Raw genomic sequence first — 11,232 nt, 5'->3', positions numbered from 1 at the left:
CTTGTGGGATCTTAGCTCCTCGACCAGGGACTGAACTTGGACCCAGGCAGTGAAGGCACCCAGTCCTAACCAGTGGACCACCAGGGAATTTTCCTGTCTTTGCTTACATTATACATGAATTCAACAAATCTTTAACAAGCACCTGCTGTGTGTGTCAGGAACTTTCTAGGGGAGAAGGTATAGCAGTAAACAAGACAGAGGCCCCCAGCTCAGTGGAGTGAACATTCTGCTTGGAGGAGCGGGGCTCTCCTCCCCACCTTCCCTCCCTTACCTAACGCAGACTCCTATTTAATACTTGGTGTGGGTGGCACTGGGCTTTCCAGGTGACTTGGTAGTAAAGAACCTGCCTGCCAATGCAGGAGACATAAGGCACATGGGTTTGATCCCGGAGTCGGGAAGATCCCCTGGAGGAGGGCGTGGCAACCCACTCCCGTATTCTTGCCTGGAGAATCCGATGGACAGAGGAGACTGGCAGGCTACAGTCCATGGGGTTGCAAAGCGTCCCACATGACGGAAGCAGCTTACACACATGCATGTGGGTTGGCCTGCTTTGACTTTCCTTGTGCTGTCAGGGGTGGTTCTTCCCCTGGGAGCTCCCGCAGTGCCCTGTGCACACTGACGTCACTTGTACCGACCGTGTGCAGGAGTGTTGTCTGCTTACGCCTCTGGCTCCCTTCAAGGCTGAACACTTCAACGGCACGGGCTGGGCCCGTCCTCCCCTCATAGTTTGGGGCCTAGCTCAGAATCAGCCTGTGGTCTGCGGTATTGAATTGACCTTAAGAAGTCTGTGGAGACTGAGAAGGAAACATTAGACATAGTTGTGGGCAGTTCGGCCGGGGAGGACCTATTCAGCTGAGAAGTTGTGTTTATCAGCTGGGTTATGTGTATCTCTTTTATGTGTCCACGAATTTTGACAAATGTTTATTTTACATCGTTGTAAACACCACCCCACTGAAAATCTGCAGCATTTTCTCACACCCAAAAGTTCCTTTGCAGTCATCACTTCACACCCCAAGCTTCAGCCTGAGATAATCACTGATGTGCTATCACTGCAGGTTAGCTTTGCCTGTTCTAAAACTTTATAGAAATGAAATCACACTGTGTATATTGTTTTACACTTGGCTTCTTCACATAGCACAATGTGTTGCTTTATCACTAATCCACTCCTTATGGCTGAGTAGTATTCCATTTATGGATATACCACAGTTTATCAGATGAGAATTTAAAGGAAAAATATGTTGTTCCCTTTCCCAGAACCTACCATGGGGAATCAAGAGGGTCTTGGGTGGCAGCCTCAAATGTGCAGGCTGTGTATTCTCTCTCATATTAAGAATATTGTGGTTTATATTAGGAAATATGTATTTGTCCTCAGTCCCTGTTCCTGGCACAGAGCTCCTAAGACCATTAAAAGTTCCTGAGGGATGAGAGTGATCTAGGTGTCTTTTGTGATGTCAAGGTGAGTTTTGAAACGCCCTTAGGTCACCCAAGAAGGAAAACTGGTCACCAGTGAAACCAGCCAGGTGATTTGGAGAGCTAGAACTTTCACTGTCACCCCTCTGACCTCTGGGGAGGGAAAAGGGGCTGGAGAGTAAGTTCAATCACCAATGGCCAGTGAGCTAATCAATTATGCCTGTGTGATGAAGCTTCCATAAGGACCTAAAAATGATGGACGGAGAGAGGCTCAAAGAGCTTCCAGGTTGGTGAACATGTGGAGATCTGAGGAGTATGTTGTGCCCAGAAAGAGCAGAGAAGCTCCACTTTCTTTCCTCGTGCTTTGCCCTATATATCTCTTCCATCTGGCTATTCTTTTTTCAGTAGTGTTTTCTTTTCCTTATTGGAGGATACTTGCTTTACAATGTTGTGGTGGTCTCTGCTGTACATCAATGCAAATCAGCCCTGATTATATACACCCCCTCCCCGTTCAGCCTCCCTCCCGCCTCAGTCCACTCCGCTAGGTCACCAAGATGGCCAGGCTGGGTTCCCTGTGTTTTACCACAACTTCTCACTAGTTATGCACCTGGCTGTTCTGAGTTATATCCTTTTATAATAAACCAGTGGCCTAGTAAATAGCAAGTTTCTGAGTTCTGCGAGCCACTCTAGCAAATTAATCAAACCCAAGGAGTGGGTAATTGGAACTGCTGATCCATAGTCGGTTGGTCAGAAACACAGGTGAAAATCTGGACTTTAGATTGGCATCTCAAGCTGGGGGGCAGGGAGCAGTCTTGTAGGACTGAACTCTTAATCTGTGGCATCTATCTCCAGGTAGTGTTAGAATTAAATTGAATTATAGGGTACCTACCAAAACAAAAAACAAGTGTAAAAAAATAGGGACTTGCTTGGTGGTCTAGTGGTTAAGACTCCATGCTCCCAATGCTAGGGGCATGGGTATGATCCCTGTGGGAACTAAGATCCCACATGCTGCGGGGTGCAGCTAAACAAACGAAACAAAACCAAGTGTATAGGGCACCCAGTTGGTCTTGGAGAATTGCCTGGTGGTGAGGGAAAAAAAAAAACATTTCGGAATTGGGGGCAGAATCTTATCTCTGAATGAGGTTATCTAGATAGGTGGTGATTTGAAAGCTGCTGATGCAATTGTGACCTCTGGATCCATACCTGATGTACTGCCAGGATAGAATGTCCAATATATACCACATCTGGAGTGCCCTTTCTTGGAAATTTTAATGTTAACTAATATAACTTGGGTTTCAAATAGCAGAAGTGACCTGGGTGTCCCCAAATTAGGGGTTCTCCTTCTGTAGCCTATTATTCCAGTGTTTAGCTAGCAGGCCTTCCCCAAATTCGTTCCTTTTAACTCCCCTGTACCTACCTGCTATCACCTTTCTCTCTGGTTTCATCTTTCTCTGGGGCAGAGAGAGGCTTTTCCCCCCCCCCCCCCCGCCCTCTGTATTGAGGCCACCCACACTCGATCTGTATCATCATAAGGATAATAGCCCCTTATCTTTAGATAACACTTTTCCACTTTAACAAGCACTTTAAGACCATTATCTCACTTAAGCTGAGCCACAGCGCTGTGATGGAGGCTGCCTGCTTATTATTCTTTTCATTATTATTATCGATATTATTCTTCTTACATTTCACAGATAAAGAAACTGTGACTCAAAGAGGTTATGACTTCCTGAGCTTCTGGTTGGCCATTCTATGTGCTTCTTATTGTGCCCACAGGCCTCCTGCATCATAAAGAGGGTAAGTTGCCCCCTGGGTACCCGTTCTTTATTGTCATATTTGCTGAACTCATGGAGAGATAAGCAGTAGCCATTCTTGAGCTCCTGACACATAAAATACTGAATGTGTTCAGATGGTGATAATAATCATAGATAACTTTTATAGACAGTGAGGCTGAGTCACATGCTGTTTTAGGCCTTCTAGAGATCTTATCTCTAATACTGCAAACTTCCGTACAAGGTGGATATTATTATGCCTGTTTTACAGGTAAGGAAGCAGCCTCAGAATCCACCTGCCAATGTAGGAGACAAAGGTTGCAGGTTGGATCCCAGGGTTGGGAAGAACCCCCAGAAGAGGACATGGCAACCCACTCCAGTATTCTTGCCTGGGAAGTCCAATGGACAGACTAGCCTGGCGGGCTACAGTCCATGGGGTCACAAAGAGTCAGACACGACTTAGGGACTGAACCCACATAGGCACATTCAGAAAGGCTAACTTGCCTGACGTCACCTGTGTCTCTGAAAATTCTCTAGCCTCTCACTGTGGTTCGGAGAAGGCAATGGCAACCCACTCCAGTACTCTTGCCTGGAAAATCCCATGGATGAAGAAGCCTGGTAGGCTGCAGTTCATGGGGTCGCTAAGAGTTGGACACGACTGAGCAACTTCACTTTCACTTTTCACTTTCATGCATTGGAGAAGGAAATGGCAACCCACTCCAGTGTTCTTCCCTGGAGAATCCCAGGGACGGCGGAGCCTGGTGGGCTGCCATCTATGGGGTCACACAGAGTCGGACACGACTGAAGCGATTTAGCACTAGCAGCAGCTCATTGTGGTTTGGAACCCTCCACTGTGACCTCGCGTGTACATTGGTTCAAGTGCTGGGTCTCCCACCTGCTTGCCATGTGACCATGAGTCTCAACGTGTTCCCTCATCTGAAAAATAGGAGGGGTCCCTCATTCACAGAGTGTTCTTCTGAGGATTAAATGTCAGGCCCAAAAACCCAGCCCAGTTTGGCAGACGGGAATGATGATTAGGCACCAATCCCGGTCCAAGAAGATGATGGGGGCCTGGAGGCTAGAAGGCAGAGTGTCTGACTGTCAGGGTCCATGTTTCAGTCTAGGTATTGCCTCCTTCACAGGCTTTGTCAGGTGATGCCAACAAAAGTCTGCAGTTGTAGATGTCATGAGGTAGGGTTTGTTCAAAGTTATTAGGTATCATAAAGTTCTCTGTTGAAGCTGGTTTATTATCTGCCTGTTTACTACAATTCAGCACCTGTATTCATCATTTTCTCTCCATCTCAAAGTTTAGTAGAAGATTCTTCAGTGAATACAATCCTTCCTCTATCAGCCCTGGCCTGCAGGGTGAAAGTGGACAGTTCCCTTAAAGCCACATCACATCCAGTGGTGTGTTCTGGATTGGATGACTTGAACTCCAACCAGAGAGAGCACTTGTAAAATGGAAATGCACTGTCATCCAGAATGAATGGTGTGCCACGCCCTGTGCCAGCCACAGCCCAAAGGCAAGGCACACAGTGTTCGGAGCCTGGGAGCTAAGAGTGGGTGCTAAGTTGAGTCAAGAGGCACCTCTGCCCTCTCTTGGATGGAGGCTAGGGTTTCCAATGGGAATCATTTAGCAATCATTGGGTGGTGCTGTCAGATTCAGAGTGGATGACTTAACTCAGTTAGGTGATCTGATTCTCCCTATGGGCTCTGGACAAGTTGTCTGGCTTCCATGTCTCCATCAACTCTGGGTTTGGGATGAACAGGGCAGACCTCATGCAGCTTCCATGGAAGTCATTCAAGTCCTTGTATCCAGGTCTTCTGGCTGGATTTAAATGGGGCCATTCATCTTTCCACACTGAGTTAGGTCAGAAACCCTAAGTAGCAATGATTGGCATGTGTATTGTATTGTCAGTTCAGTTCAGTGCAGTTGCTCAATCATGTCCGACCTTGTGACCGCATGGACTGCAGCATGCCAGGCTTCCCTCTCCATCACCAACTTCTGAAGCTTGCTCAAACTTATGTGCATCAAGTCGGTGATGCCATCCAACCATCTCATCCTCTGTTGTTCCCTTTCTCCTCCTGCCTTCAACCTTTCCCAGCATCAAGGTCTTTTCAAATGAGTCAGTTCTTCACATCAGGTGGCCAAAGTATTGCAGCTTTAGCTTCAGCATCAGTCCTTCCAATGAATATTCAAGACTGATTTCCTTTGGGATTGACTGGTTTGATCTCCTTGCAGTCCAAGGGACTCTTCTCCAACACCACAGTTCAAAAGCATCAATTCTTCAGCACTCAGCTTTCTCTATGGTCCAACTCTCACATCCATACATGACTATTGGAAAAATCATAGCTTTGAGTGGACGGACCTTTGTTGGCAAAGTAATGTCTCTGCTTTTTAGTATACTGTCTAGTTTGGTCATAGTTTTTCTTCTAAGGAGCAGGTGTCTTTTAATTTCATGGCTGCAGTCACCATCTTCAGTGATTTTGGAGCCCAAGAAAATAGTCTGTCACTGTTTCTATTGTTTCCCCATCTATATGCCATGAACTGAAGGGCCAAATGCCATGATCTTTGTTTTTTGAATGTTGAGTTTTAAGCCAACTTTTTCACTCTCCTATTTCACTTTCTTCAAGAGGCTCTTTAGCTCCTCTTCACTTTCTGCCATAAGGGTGGTGTCATCTGCATATCTGAGCTTATTGATATTTCTCACAGCAATCTGTACCACCACCCTGTGGCTTCCCGTACCTCTCAGGATCCTGAATAAGGCCCTCCATGGTCTGGCATCATCTCCTGTCTTTCTCCTCCCTTCCTGTGCTCCTGTTCCTCAAATGGACTGTATTTCCTCTCATCACAGGGCCTTTGCAAATGCTATTCCCCATGCCGGGTCGTTCACTGTGATGAACAGACTTTAAGGTGACCCCCACAACCCCACCCCATGATCCCTAACTCCTGGTGTTCACACCTTTGAGTGTGGGTGGGACCTGTGACTTGCCTGTAACCAATAAAATATGGCAAAGTTGACAGAATGTCACTTTTGTGATTATATTATGTAAGATTCCATCTTGCTAGAGCCTCTGACCCTTCTCTAGTCAGGTCTCCATGTCAGAACACAGCCCTGCCTCACCCCCAAAGAAACCGTGAGATAGAAAAAGTATTCTTCTTTTGGGGGGGTGGGGTACTGCACAGCTTTCAGGATCTTAATTTCCCAACCAGAGAGATTGAAACTGGGCCCTCAGCAGTGAGAGCGCTGAGTCCTAACCACTGGACCTTTGAGGAACTCCCCCAAAGGTCTTCTTTTAAGTTATGTTTGTTGTTTAAAAAGAAAAAGCTGGGTAAATGCATTACTATTTTCTATATGCAGCACAGAAAACCAATATATTCTCTAATATTCACCTAGTTTACACCTACTCATCCCTCACCATTCCCACCCCACTGAGATTTCTCATCAGCCAAGATGCTAAGGCCAGTCTCCTTATTAGAGGTTCTCAGGCCATTGTGTGCCTCGCCACTGCATGACTTACATAGTTATAAGTGTGTGATTATTTAATGAATAGCTGCCCCCCTCCCCCAGACTGTAAGTGCCAGGAAAGCAGCCTGTCATGGTCTCTGTATTTCCCAAGAGACTAGCACGCTGTCTAGCACAGGTAGGTGCTCAGTAGATATCTGTTGAATAAATAAGTGATTTGTAGACCATTCAGGGTCAAAAAGGGTTAGGGTATAGACAGTGGCTGGATTGTTCAGTGGTTAGAGGTTAAAATGACTTGGGTGGAAAATGGATTTTGCAGACTATGAACATAAAATCTTCATTTATAAGCCATATTTTCCTGGACCCCAGCAGTTTGAGCATGAAAGCGACTTAGCACACATGTACACCTACATTTTAATAGGTGGAGACTAAGCTAAATAAATAAATCTTGTTTTTCTTGCTCAAACTGCTGGTGCCCAGGAAAATATGGTTTATAAAATGTAGGCACTCCTACCCTAAATCCCTCCTTTGGGCAGAGATCACTAATTGCTCCCCAGTATCCATTTTCCCCTTCTTTATAAAATTCACAAGTTTTAGCTGGGCACAAGAGCACTCAGCCATGGACTACATTTCCCAGCCTCCCTTGTAGTTAGGGGTGGTCACATGACTAAGACCCAGCCACAGGATGTAAAAGAGAGTGCTCATGTGGGTCAGCTCCTTAAAGGCAAAGTGGCTTGCTCCAGACACTTTCTTTTCCTCTTCCTGACAGCTTAGAACTAGTATAACTGCAATAGTAGCCTTAGACCCAGAGAAAGAAGGAACGCATTGAAAGTGACAGAGTAACTGGCCGTCTTGATTTTTAGATGATCTTCTGGAGCAGAGCTTGCCTAGACCACCTTTTTCATAGGAGAGAAACAATCTTATTTAAGCTGAAGTATTTGGAGGTATTTTTTTTCTTTTTTTTTTCATTTATTTTTATTAGTTGGAGGCTAATTACTTTACAATATTGTAGTGGGTTTTGTCATACTTTGACATGAATCAGCCATGGATTTACATGTGTTCCCCATCCCAATCCCCCCTCCCACCTCCCTCTCTACCCACTCCCTCTGGGTCTTCCCAGTGCACCAGGCCCGAGCACTTGTCTCATGCATCCAACCTGGGCTGGTGATCTGTTTCACTATAGATAATATACATTTGATGCTGTTCTCTCGAAACATACCACCCTCGCCTTCTCCCACAGAGTCCAAAAGTCTGTTCTGTACATCTGTGTCTCTTTTTCTGTTTTGCATATAGGGTATCATTACCATCTTTCTAAATCCCATATATATGTGTTAGTATGCCGTAACGTTCTTTATCTTTCTGGCTTACTTCACTCTGTATAATGGGCTCCAGTTTCATCCATCTCATTAGAACTGATTCAAGTGAATTCTTTTTAATGGCTGAGTAATATTTCATGGTGTATATGTACCACAGCTTCCTTATCCATTCATCTGCTGATGAGCATCTAGGTTGCTTCCATGTCCTGGCTATTATAAACAGTGCTTCGATGAACATTGGGGTGCATGTGTCTCTTTCAGATCTGGTTTCCTCGGTGTCTATGCCCAGAAGTGGTATTGCTGGGTCATATGGCAGTTCTATTTCCAGTTTTTTAAGAAATCTCCACACTGTTCTCCATAGCGGCTGTACTAGTTTGCATTCCCACCAACAGTGTATTAGAGGTATTTTCTTACAGCCACCTAGATGAACCCTTAGTGATATATTCCATGAGAATAAAGTAGGGGTGACCCATGTGTATTTTCAGGTATACTTGTCTTTCTGCACAATTAGATGGGATACTCTCCACTCTGTGATTTGATTTGATTGCAAACCAGTCCTGTCTCTAGTTTTCAGTTTCTCACTGAGACCCAGAAGCTAGGGGCAGGGTTTGGGTGGGGCAAGACCTAAAGAGGCACTTTCAGACCTGTGTAGGATTGGCAGCAGCGAATGAGTGTGAAACTGAGTCCCCCTAAAACTGAGTCCCCTTCCTGAGTTTTATGATTAATATCTCTATCCAAAACTTTACACTCTTGCTTGCCTCCTCTGAACTCAATCCCTTTCCTGTCCCCTTTGACCTCCATCCTGTGGTAACTGAACACTCATTAACCAGAGTCAGATGACTAAGACTGCTGTTGTTGATAATATCGTTAATGTACTAAAATTGCTGTTGTAGAAATCATTAGCGTACAAATTCAGGCTGTTTCTCCAGGGCAAGATGAGCTCACAGACCTCTTAGCCATGGGCCAATTGGCTGAGAACTGTAAACTAGAGACATCCTGACTCTCGAAACCGTCATTAAGAAATGTCACAAGACAATGATTAATCCCAACCTCTTTGTTCTTCCCCCTTAAAACATCCCTCTCTCAAAGACCGAGTTGAAATATATATGAGAATTGTCTCCCACTTCTTAGCTGCGCATCCTGCAAATAAACCCTAACTTTGCTGTAGATACCTGCCGTCAGGGTTTGGCTCTCTGTGGCTGTGAGCACATGAGCTCTCCTTAAATTTTGCATCATTATGTTCCTAAGTCTCCTTAGGAACCTTAGTTTTCCTAAACCACTCTAGTCTCAGCCCTGCCAGAAGTCATAGCATTTTCATTTAAAAACTTAAATATATGCTTGTTCTTTGTCCTAATTGCTAGGAATTGTTCCTTTGGAAATAAACAAACAGGGTTCTAAACCATATGTTCAAAGTGATCATATATATAAGACAGGAAGGACATGCACCCAAATGATAACAGAGGTTATCTCTGAGAGATAGGGTTATAGATTATTTTTTCCATTGTGCTTGTGGGTTTGTGTGTGTGTTTTATACATTTTCTGCACTTGACAAGTATGTTTTTGTGGCTAGGGAGAAATAATGTTATATTTAAATACGACCCATTTTGCTTAGGCTAAGCACCGTACTGCCCTCTCCTTCTGGACAGCACTTTCCCATGAGGCTCTCTGATTCCTCATGCAAACAGCCCCACAGACCTCTCAGACAGGCATACACATGTCTGAATCTACAGAGAGGCTGGGACAGGCCTGTTGGGGTGCGGTCTTCTCTGAGGGCACTGTAGGACGGGATATGATGATTTAAAGGCCCCTCCCCAACTTCTGCCTCCTCTCCTAGGGGTTGTTCAGGGAATCCACACCCTCGTGGAAGGAGTCAGATGGACAGGATTTGAATCCCTGAATTTGCCAGGTACAAGCCATGTGACTCTGGGCAAGTTATTTCATCTCTCTGCTCAATCTTCACATCTCTAAAATGGAGATAACACTGGAAGTTATAGCACAGTGATCTTCTGGGGCCAGGAAGAAGATGCATGTGAAGTGTGGATGCCCGTCTGGCATGAGGTGACTCAACAAGAGGTAGGTGGTGGCATTCTTATTGATGCCCTGGTGACTGTTTCCCTCATCTCAAACTCAGTACTGGACATGCTGAACTCTTATCACTCCCACCCCCAATCTGTTCCTTTCTAGGCCTGGGTCATGGTAGCACCCAGGAAAGGCTCACCTCTCTTTCAGTCTCTCAGTTGAATCCACCTCCATTTCCTGATGGTTCTGCCTTCTAACTGTCTTAACATCCTTCTGTCTCCTGTCACCATTCTCTCTCTGCTGGAAGACTGAATGCACCTCCTAATTATTCTTCCCATGTCCACTCTTGGCCCCCTCCAATCCTTCTCCACATTGCAACCATAGGAATAGTAAAATAGAAATCAGCTCTTGTCACTCCCCTGTTCAAAACCCTTTTGGACTTCCAATTGCATTTAGACCCTACAAGGCTACCAAGCCCCCCCAGTCTGCCCAGTCTGCTCTCTGGACTGCTCTCATCCTTTGCCCTGTCTCCCACTGCAGGCCAGCCTCACAGACCTCTTGGTTTCCTGGAAACACCAGTGCTTTGTGGCTTCAGAGGCTTGAGCTTCAGAATACCTGCCCCAGATACTCTTCTCCCCTTCTTGGCCTGGCCCTGCTCACCCATACTGTTTGTTCAAGCCCCAGCCTAAAGGCGGTTTCCACAAAGAGCCACCCCACCCCCACAACACCCAGTCTAAAGCAGGCCCTCCTGTTGCTCTCTTCCCCTGTACTCTCCTTCAAAGCCCTTTTCACAAACTACCCTGGTCAGCATGTGTTTGAATGTCCTTTTAATGTCTGTCTCTAATACCAACACTCCAGGAAAGCAGGGACCATATTTCTTTTGCTGATTACTGTTTCCATAACACCCAGTGAGGTACCTGGGACAAAGTGTATGTTAAATAAAACATTTTTTAAAAGAATTAGTTAAATATCAGAATAAAAAAATCTCCGAATGTTAATATACGTGCTATATAAACACAAAGCAAATCATACTGGAATTTGGGTCAGTGAGAATTTATTGTGGGCTGGTTTGGCCTGATAAATCATCTTGGAAGAGGACGTCCCTGCTAATCCAGTGGATAAGAATCTGGCTGCCAATGCAGGGGACATGGGTTCAATCCCTGGTGTGGAAAGACTCCACATGCCTCGGAGCAACGAAGCTTGTGTGCTGCAACTACTGAGCCCATGCTCTGGAGCCTGAGCTCTGTAACA

This window comes from Muntiacus reevesi, chromosome 2 (assembly GCF_963930625.1).
Source record: "Muntiacus reevesi chromosome 2, mMunRee1.1, whole genome shotgun sequence".
In the NCBI taxonomy this organism is placed as follows: Eukaryota; Metazoa; Chordata; class Mammalia; order Artiodactyla; family Cervidae; genus Muntiacus; species Muntiacus reevesi.
The sequence above is the reverse complement of the archived record's forward strand: the minus strand, read 5'-3'. Positions refer to the sequence as shown.